This window comes from Vombatus ursinus, unplaced genomic scaffold (genome assembly GCF_900497805.2).
Source record: "Vombatus ursinus unplaced genomic scaffold, bare-nosed wombat genome assembly UNPS02014807.1, whole genome shotgun sequence".
NCBI classification, from domain to species: Eukaryota; Metazoa; Chordata; class Mammalia; order Diprotodontia; family Vombatidae; genus Vombatus; species Vombatus ursinus.
This window is the reverse complement of record NW_020954585.1, coordinates 55,396,098-55,409,350: the sequence shown is the minus strand read 5'-3', so window position 1 is coordinate 55,409,350 and position 13,253 is coordinate 55,396,098.

Genomic DNA, 13,253 nt, shown 5'->3' with positions numbered 1-13,253 from the left:
CGATCTTTACAATTTCAGCCTAACTGATTGGGGCAGAGGATGGAGGAAGGGGACATTCCAGAAGCTGCCAGTCAAATTAAAGTCTGACTACATTCGTTTATATAATGAGTCATTTCTTGTGCTAATACTAAGCTGCGTCTAGAATAGAGTAGATGCTAAATAAATGTTTATGGAAATGAAAAAAATGACAAAATACACATAAAATAGCTTCCTGGATTTTTTGGGGGAGGAGGGCAAATCTCTTGACTTTCACATAGAAAGATTCTAATTCATTATGGCCCTTAGCCTATAACCTTGACCTTGTTAGCACTAGTGCCCTAACCCACTGAGCTAACCTGCTCCAGCTCTGCCTGACCATTTTACATGGAGAATCCTTTCGTTTAAAAAGGGGAAGAGGGTGAGAGAGGGAGGGGTGGAACATGAGACCAGCTGAAGTCATTGTCCTTTCAGTAACTTATTCCTCCTACTCCGGGAGTGTTGCAGAAGTCGGCCAAAGGACTGGAGTGATGCGCCCTTCAGACCACGGAGGATGCATACTTAAAGCCAAAACATTTTTTTGCTGGTTCTGCCAGAAAGGGCAGGTTTGCAAGTCCTTTAGGGAATCAGAACCTCCTTGTAACAGCTCAGGAATGTGTGTGTTTGTCCTGTTGTCCAATAACAACAACCCTGAGTCATTTGGATCTAAGAGACCGTCGGCAGGTCCACATCCTCCCTTACTGAGAATGCTTTTTGCCCTGAAATTCAAAGGCCTCTCTCCTGTGACCTCTGTACCTTCATTGCAATACTCCAGGAGAAACTTTCCCACCTCAGCAGGACAAGGGATCGAGAGCAGGACTCAGGGGCAAAGGGGATTTAGATTCAGCTGTTGTGACTCACTGCGTGAATGACTGACTAACATAAATCCTTTGGGCCTCAACTTCACCTACAAAACTGTTTTGTTTGACTCGATTCCCAGCGTAGAAGTTGAGGCCATTAGTGATCAGGAGATGAGAGACAGAGATCTTAAAAAGGAATGATGTTGGGGCAAGTGTCGTGCCTTATATTTTTCACAAATGCCTCCCCTCTTCACACTTGTTTGTCATTATACAATTACCTTAGTACAGTAGGACCTCATTAACTCAGTCTCCATTAGCTCAGAATTTATGATTCTTTGGGGGCCTCTGCAAACCTCTACCTTCGTACTGTGAAAGAGGGTTGTTAAGTAAATTAGTATAAACAAGATTGTAGGGGGCATGATTAACCTACTTAAGAGAATAAGCTGTGTAATAGATGCTCTTACATGGTTAATGGTATGAAACCTATATGCTCATTCAAAATCTTTCTTATCCACAGGGATATCTCTGATGAGGGAAAGAGCCCCAAAGCCATCTCTGTGTGTGCTGATTGGGTACCACCGCCACCCAGAGCAGCTCTTCCTTCTTCCTAGGCCTTTCTCCCCTTAATATTTTCATTCAGGTGAAAACTGGTTGATATGAACACCAAATATAGCCTTGGTTGGAACAGATCGACCAAAATTTATTGTGTCTGTTATGTGTCAGGACCTGACAAAACAGACAAAAATCATAAAGTCATTACACTTAGACCTGGAAAGACCTGGAAAGAGCATATTCTAACCACATCATTAGGAAAATGAAGCCCTGTGAAATTAAATGACTAGCCCAGAGTAACAAAGATTATTGTTGTTTGGTTATTTCAGTTGTGTTTGACTCTTCGAGAACACAATTGGGGTTTTCTTGGCAAAGATACTGGAGTGGTTTGCCATTTCCTTCTCCAGCTCATTTTACAGATGGAGAAACTGAAGCAAACAGGGTTAAGTGACTTGCCCAGGCCAGTAAGTGTCTGGGGCCAGATTTGAACTCAATAAGATGAGTCTTCCTGATTCCAGGCCTAGTGCTCTATCCACTGTGCCACCTAGCTGCCTCTGTGCCACCATCGCAAAAGGTACTAAGTGGACAAACTCAGACTAACTGCAAATTTAGTGTTCTTTCCACTTCAATACACTGTCTCTAACTAATCACTGGAAGGACTACAGGGTAGCTAGGGAACAGACAGACTCACTTGGTGTCCTGTGACTGAGGCTTATGCAAAGCTGTGTAGTATAATTAAATCTACAAAATAGAGATAAGAATAATTACAATCAGTATTTCACAGGGTTGTGAATGTATATAATATATTTAAATGTATATGTATATTTAATATATGTATATACATAGAATTTATATAAAATACTTTATCAACCTTTTTTGTGAGTAGTAATCAGTATTTCATTGGTGTGGGGAACTCCTTGTGAAGAAACCTCTTCTAACAACGCAGCTCAGTACCTTTTCAGAATCTTAAAGTTTTAAGGAGTGGTTTGGGGCATTGAGAAGTTGAGTGACTTGCCCAACATCCCCTAGCTAGTATGTGTAAGAAGTGGAACTTGAAATCAGGTCCGCTTAGCTGAAGTCCAGGTCACTATGCACCAAAATAGGCTACCTGTGCAAATCTTAAAATGCTGTATAAATGGCAGCTGTTATTATAATATTGTAACCCTTGGTTCAAAGGGCCAGTTGTATGGGACTCTTGCCTCTTTGGTGGATATTGATTACTCAGTGCACCAAGTCTGTGTGAAGGGTGGGTAGAATTGGTGAGAGAAGGAAAGAAAAGAGGGTCTTTTTGTCTTCCAGCTTTGAGACAGGAGATGTGCCATTCCAACCTCTCTTCAGTTCCCTGAAGGGAAAGAAAGACTGGGAAAAAGCTGACATGTAGAGGAGCTGGCAGTCTTCATCATGCCCCTAGTCCCAGCTTGCTACACTAGAGACTTTGGTGAATTTCCCCAATGGGAAAAGGAGAGACAGACAGACAGACAGACAGACAGACAGAGATCTATTCTTGCCTCCTTTGAGCCATTTCTAGATAGACCCAAGTAGGCACATATAACCTACATGGGCAAAAATCAAAACAGCACCCGTCCCACACTCCTTTACAACAATGACCTTGACCTTTTTTAAAAAAAAAGTTTTAGCTATACTGTCTGTCAGACCTTCTGCATGACCAGCTGCCTCCCTGATTTACTGCCCAGCACTGGCAGCTTGGAGTCTCCCAAAGCCTAGGTAACCAATCACCCTAACTCACTGCTAGTTGGCCTGACTTATAATCCCCTTAGCCTTAACGGGAGGGACTGCAGTGCAGATATCTGAAAGAAACCAAACCATTATTTCCTTGAAAATGGTCCCTATTAATTCAGTGTACTTGCTTTTGAGGGGAGTGGGGGTGGGGAGAGAGGGAGTCCGGTTAATTAAAGTCTGACTACATTCATTTATATAATGAGTCATTTTCTTGTGTTAATACTGAGCTTCAACATAATAGAGTTTAGAGCTATGAATTTGGAAACATGACATGCAAATCCATACAAATTAACCACAGTCCTACACTTGCTGCAATTATTCTGGCTGCTTTCATCTTAAATTTGTTTGAATGATTCTTTTGGGAAGGAGATGGAGGTTTTGATTTTTTTTATATATACATGTCACTTCTGATTAACCAATAAAGATTTTGGGAGCAGTAGACAGTTGGCCTGAAGTCCAAAGGCAAGAGATTTCTTCTTTCTTCTCTAACTCATATCTTCATTCAATGAATGTTTATTAAGCACCTACTGTGTATGCATAGTTAAGCACTGGTCTGCATTGGTAGAGAGGGATTTCCTTAATGGGAATTTCCTATACCAAAGAAATTACAAAGTCTGGGGGAAAAAAATGTGCCAGGCACTCCCTTAGGCTCCGGAGCTACAAAGACAAAAACCAAGAATTATTCTTCCTCTCAAAAAGCTCACATTTTACTAGGAAGAAACAATTTGTACACAGATTAGTAAATACAACGTGGTGGGGATAGCCCTAACAATGAGGGGGGAGGAAGGAATCAGGAAAGATTCCCAGCTGCTGAAGGGTAATTTTAATTTAGGCATCTGAGTTAGGCCCTTGTCCATCTCACCCATTAAGACTAACTCTGCACAACCCTCACTTCCTCTGAGGGAAAGCTCTATTTTTTCTGTTGGAAGTGAGATGGAGGGCTCCCTTTATTCTCTTGGGAATCACTTATTTCCAGGTGGAGACAACACTATGGCAAAAGTTGTGCTTTGCGTCTTGTCCCAGGTGTCTAATACCCTAACATTGGACATAGATGTATTTACTAGGTAGCATTTCCTGTAGTCCAGGCAGTGGGCTAAGCACTGCAAGCAGAGAAGGGCCTGTTCTCAAGGTGCTTACATCAGAATAAGGGAAGATAGCACAAAGAGGGGACTGGTGGCCAAGGAGGAGGATTCTGGACAGTGAAGTCAAAGGGATGGTGAGTAGCCATAAAGCAGTTGATTGGCGCTCTCTTTCCAGAAGTGGGGGGTTGATCTGATTATTGTTCTCAGACATAGAGTTGGAGAGGGGATATGGGAACAGCAAGCCAGGAAGAGGAAAAAGATACACATGGAAATGGCCAGGAAGCAGCGAGTTTTGTCTGGGTCTGGCCAAGAAATGGTGAATACTCAACAATCTGAAGCCCAATGTACCAGGGAGGAAGTTTCAATCAAAAGATAAAAGATGGGGACTAGAGCCATAGAATATAGTGGCTTGAAGATGACTGGGATATGGTTGGAATGGTCCTTCATTCGATGCTTTATTAATACCTTCTCCCCACCCTCTGCCCCCACTCTGTTTGACCTCTCTGTGTGTTTGGTGGCTGTTCAGTAGATCCCTTGTATGTCTATGCATGTGGCACGTGTATTTAATTGTGGTCAGATATCTAACAACTAGGATGATAGATTGTACTTTTAGAGCTAGAAGGACCCTTGGAAGTCATTGGGCCTCATCTTTCATTTTATAGATGAGGAAACTGAGCCACAAAAAATTCAAGTGACTTACACAGGATCACATAGTCAGGAAGTATCTGAAGCAGGATTTGAACCCAGGTTTTCCTGACTTCACTGACCCTAGTGTTCTATCCACTAAACCACACTGCCTCTCACACAGGTTTTAAATACCACAGATGGGATTTGGATTCAGTTCTTGGGGCACCAAGTTCAGCACTCATTCCATTGCACCATACTGTCTAGAAAGAGCTTTATGAAGACAGGGAGCAGAAATAAATTTAGGGCCAGACTTTTTTTTTTTTAATCTGACTTAAAAAAAAAAATGATTTCATTAGTATAGGGAACTTCCAATGAGGACACTCCTACCTATGCAATTGCCTTGGTTCTGAGGACTTAAATGACTCACCCAGAGTCACATGGCCAGGGTGTGGTCTTCCTGGATCCAATACACACACACACACACACACATACACACACATACACAAAATCACAAACGATCATAAAAAATGGAAAAGGACCCCCATGTACAAAAATATTTATACTAGCTCTTTTTGGGGTGGCAAAGAATTGGAAATTGAGGGGATGCCCATCAATTGAGGAATGGCTGAACAACTTGTGGTATATGAATGTGATGGAATACTATTGTGCTATAAGAAATGATGAGCAGGTGGACTACAGAAAAACCTAGAAAGACTTGTATGTTCTGATGCTGAGTGAAGTAAGCACAACCAGGAGAACGTTGCACACAGTAACAGCAACAAAGTGCAATGATGGACTTTGATAGATTTCGCTTTTCTCAGCAATACAATAATCTAAGAAAATTTCAAGACTCATGATGGAAAATGCTATCCACATACAGAGAAAGAACTGTGGAATCTGAATGCAGATCAAAACATACTATTTTCACTTTTTTTTCTTTCTTGTGATTTTTCCCTTTTGTTCTGCTTTTTCTTTCACAACATGACTAATGTGGCAATAGGTTTAATATTATCGTACATGTATTACCTGTATCAGATTACTTGTCATTTTGGGGAGGGTGGAGGGGAGGGAAGGAGAGAGGGAAGGAGAAAAAATTTGGAATTCAAAATCTTATAAACATGAATGTTGAAAGCTATCTTTACATGTAATGGGAAAAAATTTAAAAAACTATTAAGTTGAAAAAACACATACATACATACATACATAATACATATGTACATATATACACATACATACATATACACAAATACACATATATACACACACATACATAATGTATATGCACATGTACACATATATTATGTGCATGTATATATGTATATATATAAATATACATGTGCGTGTATTGTGACAACCACCTGCATACCATGATTCAGGAGTGCCCTCTACCTATCTGCTAATGGCTGAAATTCCAAAAGAATTTTATCACTCTAATTCCAGTGCCTTCAAAATGTAATCCCAGGATAGGTATAAACCTTCAAGATTCCAACTGTCTTATACCAGAGGGTTCAGAAAGGGTTTTAAATACTTTTCTGAGAGATAGTTTTCATCAGGAAGAAGCACAGGAAACCAAAAATCCAAGAGGGAGCTTTCTGTTTGCAGGTGTGTCCAAGCTTCATCCCATGTGGCTATGTGTGAATCATAACAGATGTGGTTCCTGCCAGAGCTGGCCTTCAGCAAAATGGTGACATCAGAGGCATTTTGTCTTTGGTAGCACCAGCCTTCCAGCTATGACCTCTTTCTCTCCCAGAGAAAGGCCTGAAGAATACATGGAGTCCAGGCTCTGGTAGATGGTGGTGGTGGTAGCATTGGGAAGTGAGCAGGAAATAGGTGGGACACCAAAGTCCAAGGGTGTTATGTTCTGGGGAACCAGAGAACCTTGTCTACACTGCCCCTAAAGACAGCCTCCTTGCCTCTGGACAGAGAGGATGCACCCAGAGACCCTGCTAAATTGTCTGTGCTTGCCCAAAAGACCCTTGCAGAGGGCTCACATCCTGACGCTACTTTTTATACCTTTAGGCAAGTCACTTAATAACTCTGAGCTTCCACATCTGTAAAGTGAGAAGATTGAACTAAATGACCTCTAAGAGCCCTTCCCTCTAAATCTAAGATCCTACCCACACAACTCTTCTACTCAGAGTTGGATCACTATTTCCAACCCAAAGCTAGGCCTTATCACCTTTTCAGCTTATCTGATCCTGACTCAGCCAGCTGACCACACCCTTGGTCTGTGTTCCCCGCCCCCCCAGCTGTCTACAGCCAAGTAGGCAGGAACTTAGTTTTGCCTTGCCCTGTCTTGAACTGACCTACCCTTGGCCTTCACTCAGTCTCCCTTGGCTTTGATCTCTGGCCACTGCCCTAACAACCACCAAGCCCTGCAATTACTGGCCACCACCTCTACCAACACCACCCATAGGTCTGCCCTACCCACCATGACACATTCCAGGCACCACCCAGAAAACAAAAAGGGGTTTTCCTCCTAGCAGCTAAGGCCTTTGGAACACAGTCCATCTCCCTTAGTCTTTTTAAATGACCAGGTAAATAGGAATGACTGAAGTACTGCAGAGACTGGCTGATGGAGGTGAAGTACTTAATCCTAGTAGGAAGAAAAGATAAAACCACTATATGACCTCTATATGGTAGGGCAAATACAAGTATACCATGTAATCACCCAGATCAACTAATAATCTTGTAGGATCCCCCCCCAAAATTCTCATTCTTTCTCTCTCCAACTCTGTCTCTCTGTCTTACTCTGTCCCTCTGTTTCTTTATCTGTGTCTCTGTGTTTCTATTGGTCTGCCTGTCTCTGTCTCTCATTTATCTCTTTCTATCTTTATCTCTTTCCCTCTCTGCCTCTCTTTATCACTGTCTGTCTCAATCTCTTCCTTTCTCTGTTCATCCATAGATCTATTTCTGTCTCTCTCTATCTTTTTCTATCTTTCTCTGTTCTTGTATCTCTCTCACATAACCTCTCTGTGCCTCAGTTTCTTTATCTGTAAAATGTGCATAATAATAGCACCTACCTCACAGGGTAGTTATGAGGGTCAAATGAGTTTATAATATATGTAAAGTGCTTTGCAAACCTTAGTGCTATATATATGCTAGCTAAATGAAGGGTGCCTTAGAAGAACATATCTATGTTCTATAATTCAACAGTTCTCCATTCTGTAAGTGATTTTTAACCTTTTTTGTGTCATGGACCCCTTTGGCAGTGTGATGAAGTCTACGAACCCTTTCTCAGAATAACATTTTTAAATGCATAAAATAAAATACATAAGATTTCAAAGGGAACCAATTATGTTGAAATAAAGATAAAATGTTTTCCCACCCAAGTTCACAAACCCCCTGAAATTTATCCACAGAGCCCTTGGAGGTCTATGGACCTCAGGTAAAGAATATGGCAGTGAAGCCGCTATGATGAAACACCAATTCCTGTCTCCAGGTGAGCTGAGGGAAATAAAAGAGGCATCCAAACTGGGCTAGGCAAGGATTGGTGGCAGGAGTGGAAAGAGATACAGAAGGGGCCCCGCCCCAGAGCTGTAAAGTAAAGCATGTGTAGAGTAGAGAAGGAAAAAGAAAACACCAGGTGGGATTGGATCTGACTCATCTCCTTCCTGCCTGGGGTCCCATTTACTCATAGGACACACTCAGGAAAAAATAAACAACACAAGCTAACATAGGCATGCCAGGTAAACAGTGCTGGAAGACCTCAGAAAGGCTTCACTGAGAGGATGGGTTTCCCATTCCCTCAAATCCTCTTGAATTCACCTTCCTCACTTTTCCTTCTAGTCCAGGTCTGTGCTTTCTCCCAACTACTCTCTCTAGTCCCTCCCTTTGATTAGCTCAATCATTTCAGTTCATCAGCTCAATGAAACAGACTTGCATTAGGATCCTTCAGTGTGAAGGTGATGGCAGCTAGATGTCATAGTGAATGGAGTTATCAGACTTGAAAACAAGAAGACTTGAATTCAAACCCTGTCTCAAAAAAAAAAGTGACTCTGGACCAGTTACTTAACCCCTCTCTGCCTTAGTTTTCTCATCTGTAAAATGGGGATAATAACCTACCTTAAAAGGACTGAATATGGAAAGAACCTTGAAGTCCTATATGAATTGAAAGAAATTATTTTCTATTATATTAATAATTCATATTAATTAGGATCCAGGCTTTTTTCCCCTTATTTTCATTTCCTCATTCCTCATTTATTTCCTCATTTCCTCATTTGTTTCCTCATTTTCCTCATTTTCCTCATTATTTCCACCTTCCTGTAGGTCAGTCAGTCTCTGAAGTACATGACTGATTGATGAGATGTCCCTAACCCTTAGGGAACATGTTCCTTGATCTTAGGTAGGACCCCACCTAACCAGGAGACCTTACTTCTATTTAGAGTGTAAACAGAATCCAAGCTAGGAGAGTTCTTGCCCCCAAGGAAATGAGCCCCTATCCTTGTCACCCTCTATTAGAATTTAGGGTAACCCAGCTCATGAAGGAAAAAACCAGCCAGAGCGGTCTGGGTGGAGGTGGATTCCCCTGTCTAGATTGCCAGAGATGGCCAAGTCTCATGATGAAGCCACATCCTCAGCAGGAGGAGCTGAAGACTTCTAGTTCACCTGCTCATTAAATGACCACCAAACAGGTTTGATTTTCACTTGTCGGGGCACTCCTTTCTCAAAAATATATTAAGGGTTTCAAGGTCTCCATAGTTTTGTTTTTGGTTTTCTGAGAGAAATCACTGACCATCATGTACTGATTATTAGCTAACTTAATTAATACATTGATTATTGAAATTCATGAATTTCATTCATCACAAAATGCTAGCTATCATTATTATTATTAGCTATCATGGAAGGGGAAATGTGAAGTTCAGATAAGACTTAGTGCCTAATGGAATACACAGTTCAGTAGAGGGACAGAGCATAAATAACTATGGTACAATTAAAAAATACACAGAAGAGAATTATACACATAAGTCATTGTTCTGGGAGGTCCAAGGTGGGAGGGCTCATTACTAGCAGGGGGAAGCCTGTGTGCTCCTCCTAAACTCTTTGGCCTAAGCAGGAGACATGCCAATCAGACGTGGGTGAACAGAAGATAAAAACAGTCATGAATCATTGTAAACTTACACGGAGCTGGAGGCAGAGACTTGCTTATGAATTTCAAGGAGAAAATATTCCTATAGCTCCCAAGAGAACCTTATGCAAGGAGACTGTGTAGAAGAAAGCTTAGAAATAATGGAGGTGGCCAAAGCACACTGGAAAGTAGTTTGGAATTATGCTTAGAGAACGACTAAAATGTCCATATCCTTTGACCTCACAGAGACTCTACTGCTAGGCATGTATCCAAAGAGGTCAAAGCCAGAATGAAAGATCTTATACACACACCAAAATATCCAGGGCAGTATTTGGGGGGGGTAGAAAAGAACTAGAAACAAAAATTGATGCCCATCAACTGGAGAATGGCTAAACAAGTTGTAGTTCATGAATATAATGGAATGTGATTGAACCATAAGAAATTATAAAAGTGAAGAATTCAGTGAAGTATGAGAAGACATGAACAAAAGCAGAACCAGGAAAACAATATACACAATGACTATGACAATATAAATGAAAAGAAAAAGAACAACAACAATGGGAAATTGAACACTGAGTCATTATAAGTATCAAGTTTATCTCTAAAAGAAAGATGAGAAAGTGCCTCTCCCTCCCTTCTTCATAGATGTGGGATATTACAGGTATGGAACATCAAACATATTGTCAAACTCAGTTGATAGTGTTGCTTAGTTTTGCTAATCATTTTTTCCCCTCCTCTTCTCTTTTAAAATTTTTGTTACCAAGGATGGCTTTCTGGATGTTAGGGGAAACAGTGGGAATATATTCAGAAAGATGATGATATGAAAACAAAAGATATCAATAAAGTTAAATAATAATGGAGGTATATTTCTGAATTATAAGCATACTTAGAAGTTCTTCTAGTAGTTAAAGAGCTGGTCCCCCAGGAAAGTGGACAAGCACCATCTACTAAACTAAGGAAAACAACAAAACTATGGACCAGCTAGGGACATGTCCTATGAGAAGAGGGAAGCAAGAACTGAAGAAAATAGTCAAGACTGCACAGATATATAGATAGAAAACCTCAAAGGTTAATACTAACATGGAGGAGCAAACCTATACCCAAACACCTGCCAAAACCCTCCCTACCTAGGATAGTACTATAAGTCACTTAGACCTGTACAATGTGTCTTAAGTCATTGAGACTCTTCAGGTCCCTGAGGAGAGGAGTAACATTACTCAGACTTGGATAGAAGTGCTATCTATTCCATTGACTTATAAATGAAACTACTGATATTTTGAGTCTTGTAGGTCCATAAAGAAAGTCTTTGGTTGGAGAGAGAGGTGCAAGGAATGTCAGATGCTGAAGATGCTAGATCATTTAGGTTCAGGTAATAGAGCCAGAGAAGTGAGAATTACCCAGAACCCTCTGTTCTGATGGATCCTCTGACGACCTCTTTTCTATAATCCAGCACTCCAACAATCATTTATTAGATACAAGGCACTCAGTTGGGTGCTGGGGAAACAAAGATTGAAAACAATTTAAACACTTCCTCCCTTCAGGGAGCTTACATTCTATAGTGAAAAGGCACAGAACTCTAATAGTAATCTAATTAGAGGCAGCAAGGATTTTCATTATTGGCTAAAACACAAAAGTGAACAGGATTGCTTTGGAAGATGATGTAGTCATCATAATCATCAGTCTGATCAGATTTCCAAAGGCAAGTACATTTTTATGATGCCAGTAGCTTGTGACTTCACAAAATAATCATAAAAAGCTGTTTCTGAGAACAGTGGATTGTTACCCCCACATTCTTCACAAGTTTGGAAAACAAAGAAAAGGCCTCATAAACCCTGGAAGACCAGCTGGGTCTAAAATGCCTCAGGTCAAGTGTACACCACTTTTTATAGACTGTCTGAGTTCAGAGTATCAAATTTAGTCTCCCCCCAACTTCACCACCCTCCGTATTTAGAGACACTCGTATTTCTTGTCCGAGCATCTGATAGTTCTTGGCTTCACATTGTGGGGGAGTAGCGATCAGGGGTGGGTGTTTGGGAAATCTTTCCAATACTGTATAATAATTCCAATTGCAGTTGAAGCTGGCTAGTCCAGTGGGTATACTCCAAAAGCAAGGGGTTCAATTATACAGAGAATTTCTGTCCTGAAATTATACCCTAAACTCTAACTAGCAACTCCACACAAAGGTGTCACATTGGATACAAAAGAAATTGGCTGAAGTTGGATGACCATTTTTCAGACCTGTTGCAGAGGGAGTGCAAGCTTCAGGAAGGGGTTGAACTTAATGACTTCTAAAGACCCCTTCCAACACTAAGGTTCTATGACTATAACAAAGTAGATGAGATAAGACACTTTCTCTCTCCCTCTCTCTCTCTCTCTCTTTCTTTCTCTCTCCCCTTCTTCTTCAACTTCTCCTCATCCTCTCATTCTCCCTCCTCCTCTCTCATCTTTTCACCTTCTCTCTTCTGATTTTTTCCTGTCCTCTCTTATTCTTCTGTTTTCTTTCTCTTCTCTCCTTTCTCTTTTCTATTCTTTGCTCTTCTTTTCTTTCCCTCTCCCCTTTTCTCCTCTTCTCTCTCTCTCTTCTTTCTTCTTTTCTCCTTTTCCCCTTTCCTCTCTCCCTTTTCTTCCTCTCTCCCTTCTAAAAAAAAGTAAACAAACCAGATCTGAGGAAATGAGGCCTTCCTTCCCAAAATGAGCAGCTGCTAGATTTTCCCCAAGTCTAGCCTGAGGAACAATCTTGCAAATTTCTTACTTCAGAAGTTTCTTTGGGGTGGTTTACATTTTGCCAACACTGAAATAAAGGACTTAGGCTCTTTGGGCATTATTGTTTTTGCAAAACATTTGGAGACGAGTATAAATGAATCTAAAACACATGAGCTAAATTTGCCTTGAAATGCAGATGAGTTGAAGAGCAGAGCTTGAAGGCAAAATGTGCTTTGGGGTTTTCCAATTCCTGACACTTAAGTAGACCAAAATCTTTGCCCCAGAATTCTAAACAGTTGCCTCCCTCTGGGGGAAAAAAAGTATTAATTTGAATATGGTGCTGCTGTTCCTCACTTCCCTTTAAAGCAATGGTATCAAAGTCAAGTAGAAACAAATCCCTTCTGCCAGCATATTGACTTAGAAAACCACAAATTAACATTATCTGTGTTAAATTGTGTTATTTATTTTGTTAAACATTTCTGAATTACATTTTAATCTGATTCAGGCTAGACTTGGGAGTTTGGTGGGCTGCTAGCTTTTAGTTTGACATCTTTTGGGAGGGAAAGAAGGAAGGAAGGAGGGAAGAAAGAAAGGAAGGAAGGAAGGAAGGAAGGAAGGAAGGAAGGAAGGAAGGAAGGAAGGAAGGAAGGAAGGAAGGAAGGAAGG